A 9,395-nucleotide genomic window follows, 5' to 3' on the forward strand; every position below is an offset into this window, starting at 1 on the left:
TAGATATCAGCTGTACTAGCTCTGTTTGAAATGAGCCCCTTTCCCCTAAACATTGCTCAGCTGCTGAGCTGTTATGCAATGTTTATGAACTCCTCAGTTTTGTTTCATGAAAAAACAAACAAATTGTGCATGCCTAAGTCTCAGGGACAGATGGGGCTGTGTTGTGTTCAAGGGTCACAATTCAGAATAGGTAGAAAGCTGTGCCATCAAAGCACTATTCAGTTGTTAGGCTGTGTGTACTGTATGTGTTAAATGGTGAGAGTAACCTTTGAATTAAATTTTGGATGCAAATAGTGTAGATGTACTTATATGGATGTGAATGAATAAGTGTGACAGTGGGAGGAGTGGATTGACAGAAGCCATTTTACACACAATTCACATCTGCAAATGTTTGTAGGTCTCCAGTTATACTCTCCTGTTGTTATACTTCTCTTTTTTTTATAAAGATATTTATTAGGGTTTTTTATAAAAATTACAAAAATAATAAACAACATTCCTTTCGTCTTAACAAATTTTCAAACCTTTTTGGACTTCCTCACGTTTCCCGTTCACACTTACATTATCAATACATTTTTCCAAGCAAATTATCATGTAATTTATAGTCGCTCTTTTAAATGATAAATAACAATTCTTCAGCAATTTTTGTTTTCTAAAATCTCACTTATCTTCCAATTCAAATCCAGATTAGTGATGGCCAGTTTTTTATAATCAAGCACCCTTCTTAACATTCCACCAAATTACAATATTTTTGTAAATAAATCTTAAATTTCCTCCAATCTTCTTCAACCTTTTCTTCTCCCAAGTCTCGGATTCTGCCGGTCATTTCCGCCAATTGCATATAGTCCATCAGCTGCGTCTGCCATTCTTCCAGTGTGGGTAAATCTTGAGTTTTCCAATTCTTAGCGATAAGTATCCTTGCTGCCGTTGTAGCATACATAAAGAATGTTCGGTCCTTCTTTAACACCTTCTGGCCGACTATACCCAGGAGGAAGGCCTCTGGTTTCTTAGTGAAAGTATACTTAAATACTTTTTTCAGCTCATTATATATCATTTCCCAGAAGGCCTTCACTTTCGGGCAAGTCCACCAGAGATGAAAGAATGTTCCTTCATTTTCCTTACATTTCCAACATTTATTTTCGGACAAGTGGTATATTTTAGCAAGTTTAACAGGGGTCATGTACCATCTATATATCATTTTCATTACATTTTCCTTCAGAGCATTACATGCAGTGAAGTTCAGCCCAGTGGTCCACAACCTTTCCCAGTCTTCAAACATAATATTATACCCAATGTCCTGTGCCCATCTTATCATAGCAGATTTAACCATTTCATCTTGTGTGTTCCATTTCAACAGCAAGTTATACATTCTTGATAATATCTTACTCTTTGGTTCTAACAGTTCTGTTTCTAACTTCGATTTTTCCACCTGGAATCCTAACTTTTTGTCATTTTTAAAAACTTCTTTAATCTGAGCATAATGTAACCAGTCTAGCACTTTACCCTTCATTTTCTCCAAACTCTGCAATTTCCAATTGTCACCATCTTTTTCTAATATTTCCCAATACTTTGGCCAATTGGCCTCCATATTGAGTCTCTTCCGGGCTTTAGCCTCCAGAGGTGAAAGCCACCTTGGGGTTTTGTTTTCCAACAAGTCTTTGTATTTTGTCCAGACATTAAATACAGCTTTCCTGACAATATGGTTCTTAAAGGCCTTATTGGTCTTAACTTTGTCATACCATAGATATGCATGCCAGCCAAATGCATTGTTAAAACCTTCCAGATCCAACACGTCCGTGTCTTCAAGAAGTAGCCAGTCCTTAAGCCAGCAGAAAGCTGCTGCTTCATAGTACAACTTTAAGTCCGGCAGGGCAAAGCCACCTCTTTCTTTCGCATCAGTTAGTATCTTAAACTTAATTCTAGGCTTTTTGCCCTGCCAGACAAATTTAGAAATATCTCTCTGCCACTTCCTGAAGCACTCCGTCTTATCCACAATTTGTAATGTTTGAAAAAAAAACAACATCTTTGGCAATACATTCATCTTAATAGCGGCAATTCGGCCTAACAAAGAAAGTTTCAATTTTGTCCAACAGTCCAAGTCTCTCTTAATTTCAGACCAGCATTTTTCATAATTATCCTTAAATAGACTCAGATTTTTTGCTGTTAAATTTACCCCTAGGTACTTAACTTTTTTCACCAATGTTAGTTCTGTTTCTTTCTGAAACCGTTCTGACTCTAAGTCTGTCAAGTTTTTCCCTAATACTTTAGTTTTCTGTTTATTTAATTTAAATCCCGCCACCCGACCAAAATCTTGAATCAATTCCAAAACTCTTTTTGTACTAGATTCTGGCTCCTGCAGGGTCAAGACTAGGTCATCTGCAAAAGCTTTAAGTTTGTATTGTTTCGCTCCGACCTGAATCCCTTGCACCAACCGGTCCCCTCTGATAAGATTCAGGAGCACCTCCAGGACTGTAATAAACAACAGCGGGGAAATTGGGCAGCCTTGTCGTGTTCCTTTTTCAATTTTAAACCCTTCCGTAACCACATTGTTGACTATCAGTTTTGCCTTTTGTTCTGAATATATCGCATCAATCCCGTTTTCAAAACCCCTCCCCACTCCCATTTCTTTTAAATTTCCCTTCATAAACTTCCAAGAGATATTGTCAAAGGCCTTCTCCGCATCTATAAAAACTAACACTGCTTTGGTATTAATTTCTGTTTGCAACAGCTCCAAAATGTCAATAATATTCCTTGTATTAGCAAACATGTGTCTACCTGGGAGAAAGCCTGCTTGGTCCTTGTGTATTACTTCACTTAAAACTCTTTTAAGTCTGTTTGCCAAGACTTCAGCAAATATTTTGTAATCCACATTTAGAAGGGAGATGGGACGGTAGTTCTTAAGCTGTGTCTTTTCAGTTTCTGATTTTGGTATCAATGTGATAAAGGCTTCTTTCCACGATTCCGGCGCCTTCTTCCCCTCCATAATCTCATTGCTGACCTCCATCAGTGGTTGTATCAGATAGTCATTTAATGTCTTATAATACTTGGAGGTCAAACCATCTGGCCCTGGAGATTTGCCCAATTTCATGTTCTGAATGGCAAGTTCAATCTCTTGTCGAGTTATTTTGCTATTCAAGAGTGTTCTATTTTCCTGTGACAGTTTTTTGAGCCCATTTTTCCCCAAGAATTGTTTAATTTCCATCTCATTTTGCGGCCCTTGAGTGTATAGTTTTTTGAAATATTTCTGGAAGCACTTTCTAATTTCCACGGGGTTCTGGATATTTCTTCCTTCAATTTCCAAATTTGTTACTGTATTCAACTTTTGCCTCTTTTTCAACTGCCAAGCCAGCAGTTTCCCACATTTGTTTGCCGATTCAAACGTTTTTTGTCTCATCAACTTAATCTTCCATTCAATTTCCTGATTTATCAATTTAGAATATTGTGCCTGGTGGAGTTTAATTTCTCTCAAGATCGGCTGCGATTTTGGATTTGCTCTTAACTTCTTCTCTAGTTCTTTGATTTTCTCCAAAATCCTGTCTTTCTTTTCATTCTGTGTTCTTTTCTTTATAGAATTCTGTTGTATCAAGAACCCTCTCATGACCGCTTTACTTGCATCCCAGATTGTTCTTTTTTCCACCGTCGTATTCAAATTTATTTCAAAATAGTCCTTTATAACTTTTTGGGCCTTCTTAATGATCTCTTGATCTCTGAACAAATTGTCATTCATCTTCCATCTAAAGGAACCGGTTGGTACTAGTATCATGTCCATTTTCAAAGCGTTATGGTCGGAGCAGGTCTTTGGGCAGATTTCCACTTTTCTCACCTTAGGTGCCAGACCTCTAGAAATCCATATTTGGTCGATTCTTGTCCATGTCAGCTGGGCTTCAGAAAAGAATGTTCCTTCTTTTCCCAAGGGGTTCTTTGTTCTCCATATATCAATCCAGTCCATATTATCTGTCATTTCAAAAAAGGTCTTTGGTAGTCTGCCGTCTTTGGTAACATTTTGTCTTTGTGACTTATCCATATTGGTCGATACGATCCCATTCATATCTCCCATCATAATGATGTTATCAAAGTCCAGATATTCCAACATAATCCCATGCAACTTCTTGTAAAATTCTGATTTCCCTTCATTTGGAGCATAGATTCCTAATATCATAATTTTCTCTCCTTGATGCTGTATTTCAATTGCCAAAATTCTTCCATGGTCGTCTTTAAATAAAAATTTAGGTGAAAGGCTCTCTTTTGCATATATCACCACTCCTCTCTTCTTAACTTTGTCCGAAGATATAAATTCCTGGCCAAGCCTTTTATTTATTAATACTTTTCTGTGTAGCCTAGTCACATGTGTTTCTTGTAAGCAGATGATATCCAATTGTTCCTTCTTTAATATGTGAAAGATTTTCCTCCTTTTTTCCGGGCTGTTGCAGCCATTAATATTCCAGCTCAAAAGTTGCAGGGACATCCTGGATAAATCTGGTTATTTTCCTTGGGATGGTGTTTGGTTCTGTGGGTCTTTAGAGTCCACAGGTGTAGGTACCTCTGGTGGTTCGGGCCCTGGGGGTAGTTCAAGTCCTTTATGAAGGTCTTCTCCGTGGGCAATCAGAAATTTATCTCTATCTTCCAAAGTTCTAATTTTAATCTTCCTTCCTCTGAAGGTAAAGGACAAGCCTTGTGGAAAATCCCACCTAAAGATGATTGAGTTGCCTCTCAACAATTTTACAAGCTCCAAATATTCAGATCTACAACAGTTGTTTAGGAATGTCCTTGTAAATTTCAATTCTTCTGTCCAAAATGTCCAGAGACTTCCCGTAGTGAAGGCCTAAAATCTTGTCCCTCTCCTCCTTTGATCTCAATGTTATCAAACAGTCTCTGGGCTTCTCTTTCTTTATAAGTCTTCCAAGTCTAAAAGCTGACACAATTTTAAAATCTTTTTCCTCTAAATTCCAAAACTTGGAAAATTCTCTGGTCAGGAACTCAGCTAAGTTGCCTTCTTCCACTTCTGGTATTGCCCTTATCCTTAAGTTGGTCTCCCTATTCCGAAGTTCAATCATAGAAAGATAGTTCTGATGTTCACCTACTTGTTTAGTGAGTGGCCTTACTTCTTTTTCCAGCTCACCCAATCTTTGGCTGGTGTCTTCAGCCAATTTCTGATTTTCACCTGCAGCCTCCTTCAGTTGTCCAATAGCTTGTGCATTCTGTGCAACTTGCCCAGACAATTTGTTTAAAGTTTCTGTGTTTAAATCTATTTTTGCTGTTTGCTGGTCCACTTTCCTATCCAAAGATTCCAATTTCTCTAGGATTCTTTCTAGAACAGAGCCAGATGCTCCTGAGGCCATCTCTTCTAATTGTAATTCCTCCGTTTCTTCCTCCCCTGCCTGTGGCAGAGAGGCAGCTTTTTCCTCAGATGGTAAAGTAGGCACAGATGATCTGCGTGCCTGTGAGGCTGCAGTTACAGTTGTTAGAGTTGTTTGTCTGGTTCTTGGTCCCCCCTTTCTTTTTGCGCCACTCATTCCAAAGTTATCTAAAAGTCAAGGTCAGGCTGAGTTCCCATGAGAAAGCAACGGCCCAGATGGTAACAGTCATACAGGAGGCCGGGAAATAGAAAGTAAAATAAAAGTCTCTGTTGTAAATTCCAAATCCTCTAGGGGGAGTTTGTAATAGTTTTGAGGAAGAAATAAAATTCAGTCCAGTACAATTAATAACTGTTTAACTGTTTAAAATTCAAAGTCCAAAAGCCCTCACAAATAGTTCCCAGCAGAGTCAGAATTTGCTGTTAAACAATGACAGTGTTTCAAATAGTGCTAGCTGGTATTCTCAATGTTTCAAAATAGCAGGTTCTCAGATTGTTTCAAAGTTCAGATTCAAAGTAACCATGTCAGCAGACTGACAGTTCAGTTGCACAGGCAGCTCCAGCACCTGGGTTTCTTGCTTATAATGTAAATCCCATAAGAAGAAGATATCACCATGCCAATAAGAAACAAAAAATCCACCATTCACAGCTCTAAATCCACTTAATATAGAGTTCAATGGGTGCTCAAATCAAGTAGCTCAAAAAGTCTCTCTTTACCTTCACTCTCCAGCTCTTTGCTTTGATATTCAGTGGGAGCGGAAGACGGACTTCCTGCTTTTCGTCTCTCCGCTTTCGGCCAAATTCAATTTAAATTCAAATCTCCAATAAAGTATGATCCTTACTCACGGGTTGTAGCTTTTTCAACTCCAATTTTGCAGGAAAAGAGGTCAGCGCTCACCGGCAGCAGCAGCGCGGCTTCACTCCGCAGATCGTGAACCGACTCACAGCACCGCAGCCCCCTCCACCGATCCAGAGCCCCTTACGGGGTTCCTTCAGCGATTTGGGGGTCGCTCCTGGTGCCCGCCGAGTCTCAGGACCACAGGCTCTTGCTGCCTGTGGGTCTCCAAAGCGGGTCTCCGTTTCGCCGTAACGGGCGACCCTTTTTCTGCGGAGCTTCCTCCTCACAAAGGAGAAAGGACCGCCATTGCCGTTCGCGCCGCCTCCTGTTGTTATACTTCTCTTCCTAGCTGTGCAATTTTTAAAAGGTGGGGTACGTTTTAACATTAATCAGCCACGCTGGATTGCTGCCCTCCATTGTCAATACATTCTGTATTACAACAGAAAATTAAGACTCCAATGTTACAATAACAGTTCCTTGGAATGAACAAGGCCGCAGTTTGCCCAGTTTTGATTGTGATAGAGCCTGATAAGTGAAATACTAACAAATGATGACAACACATGGAGGAGCCATGGAGTGAATGATGAATCTCATCACACATTAAGCACACCTGAACATGTAAAGGGTTACTGAAATGAACATGTATTTGAAAACATATGTAAGGATCACTCACCAGTGTGGGTTTTTTTTGTTTGGTTTTTTTTGTTATGCTGTTCCCCTCACTCATTACTGTGTTTCTTATACAGCAGGTCGGTGTGAGAAAGAATAAGTGGGCACAAATATATTTAAAAATGGCAACATTCAGAAAGCAGGGACAGAACATTGTGGTACCCCAGGACACTCTGCTGCTGAACTGAAGGTTGCCATTTTTCAACAAAGAGACTTCAAAGAAATTACTGACTTGTGATCATTACTGCTGCAAATCTTTATTTATTTATTTTTGCAGCTTGGCTTAGTTATTAGTATGAATTATCTGTTTACAGTGGTACATCGGGTTACATACGTTTCAGGTTACATACGCTTCAGGTTACAGACTCCGCTAACCCAGAAATATTACCTCGGGTTAAGAACTTTGCTTCAGGATGAGAACAGAAATCGTGCTCCGGCAGCGCAGCAGCAGCAGGAGGCCCCATTAGCTAAAGTGGTGCTTCAGGTTAAGAACAGTTTCAAGTTAAGAACGGACCTCTGGAACGAATTAAGTACTTAACCCGAGGTACCACTGTATTGATGTCTTTTTAGATCTTGGGATTTTTTAAATTAGTGATGTGCATTGCCTAGAGGCTTATACAGCTTATTAAAAGAAGAAAAATAAAACAGAAAAATAAGATAAATACCACAAAAGGCTCTTCTTTCTATTTTCAATGGAAATGGGGAAGAAAAGTTACATAAATATTTCTTGAGATTCTTCTTGGAAGCTGCCCACCAAACCATTGCAAGACACTAGAAAAATCTGGTGCCAACATGATGTAATAGTGCTACCTGCAAAAGTATTAAAAATAAAACAAAACAAATAAGGACCATTACATAATCCATGTTCTAAGAATGCATTAAAACAACTTGGTTTTGCCTTATTAAACATATAACATATAATGAAAATGCATTGTGTCCTCTAAACATGCATGGCCTCTAATGGGACAATGCTTTAGGTTAATTTTCTATACTACCAGGAAACTTCTTTAATGAAAATAAAAGAACCGTTTTTACTGAAAATATGACCAAACAATGTACTGCTTACATAATCTTGACCTAGCTTTTGTTTTGTATCTGACCTCTTACTGTAAATAAGTTTGCTATAGTGGTGGTGTATATTTTATGTTTGAAAACAAAAAAGTAAAATTATATTTTTAAAATTAAAAAAAAGCAAGCAAGAATTTTACTAAGAAGTTTGAGTCTATCAATTTGGCATTAAATGTGAAAATGCTTTCTTCTCCCACTATAGATGTTCAGTTGTATAGTAAAGCTAGGTTGGTTGTTTAATCTTCCATTATCGCTGATGTGAATGGTGATGTACGTTATTCTGTGCACATTAAAACTTTACACCGAAAGACTGTTCCCCCAAACCTTCTCTATATACTTGCATGTAAATCAGCCTTTAACCCTGTTAACATATAATATCTCTGGTGAGAGTCCTGCATTGGTTGCTGATTTGCTACCAGGCCAAGTTCTAGGCTTGACTATTGTGCAGAAATGATGTGAAACTATGTAGCTTGCAATCTGAGAAAGGCCACAGGCGGACATGTGGAATGCCTAATGTTTATGCGACCTGATAGTTGCGAGAAGGATGGGAAGGGAGGCTGAAGATAAGCAGGAGGAGCTGCTCTCTAGGCCATGGAACAGAGTCTACTTCAAAGGAACCCTGATAGACTAGGAATGTAGCCGCTGATAAGTGTACATGAGCAATGTAGGAAAACGGCAACAAAATGTAACGAAATAGCTTCAAGTTCTTTGTTTGAGGATACATTGCCAGGGCAATTCTTGCCTCCATCTTTCTTGGCCATCAGATCACCCTCCCAGGTACTTTTGCATTTAGATTTGGTCTCTATTTGTATAGTCCCACTTGGATAACACACACTGTGTTAGGATGTGAGATTTCCCACACGACTATTACCGGTAGTATGCAAAGCCCTTTACAGTTTGGGACCAGATTACTTGCAATATCTTCTTACCCGCTGACTGCTTCAGTCTGAGGAAACGGCATTGTTACAGAATGCCACCTTTGTTCCACACTTTGGAACCCACCGTCTGTAGGTGTCAGGGAGGTGCTTTCACCGTACCATTTTGGGTGCCTGCTCAAAACACCTACGTTTAGACAAGCATATCCGGACAATGTCAACATGCATTGCAATCTGGCAGTGGCGTAGCGTGGGGGGTGGAGGGGGGGGCCGCACCGGGCGCAACATCTGGGGGTTAGGGTTAGGGGGCGCAAATTACTTGCCTTGCCCTGGGTGCTGACAACCCACGCTACGCCACTGCAATCTGGTTTTCAGCTTATGCTGATTTTAAAATTTATTTTAATGTTTTATATAGCGGTTCCTAAGCTTTTTCCCGATAATTTATTGTTTTGTGTAAACCGCTTTGAGGTTTTATTACAATCGAGCAAGCATACAAATCTGAAATAAATAAAAATAAATAAAGAAATGTATTGTGATAGTAACAATTGGAAGCTGAAGAGAACACTTTAGGCCTCTAACTGAAGTGGGTTCTTAT

General features: G+C 39.2%; 1 protein-coding gene across 1 annotated transcript in view; it reads right to left on the minus strand.

Annotated features, from left to right (window-relative positions):
- Positions 1 to 9,032, minus strand: part of LOC310825980 (uncharacterized protein) — a 38,280-nt gene extending 29,248 nt beyond the window's left edge. The window contains exons 1-2 of the mRNA XM_083700287.1: positions 8,855 to 9,032; positions 7,523 to 7,667 (exon numbers count right to left, since the gene is read on the minus strand). The gene's annotated coding sequence lies outside the window, so the exon portion shown is untranslated. The remainder of the gene's footprint in view (positions 1 to 7,522; positions 7,668 to 8,854) is intronic.
- Between the last annotated feature and the right edge of the window lie 363 nt (positions 9,033 to 9,395).

The sequence above is a fragment of the Podarcis gaigeae genome (assembly GCF_964106915.1).
Source record: "Podarcis gaigeae genome assembly, chromosome: 10".
Classification (NCBI taxonomy): Eukaryota; Metazoa; Chordata; class Lepidosauria; order Squamata; family Lacertidae; genus Podarcis; species Podarcis gaigeae.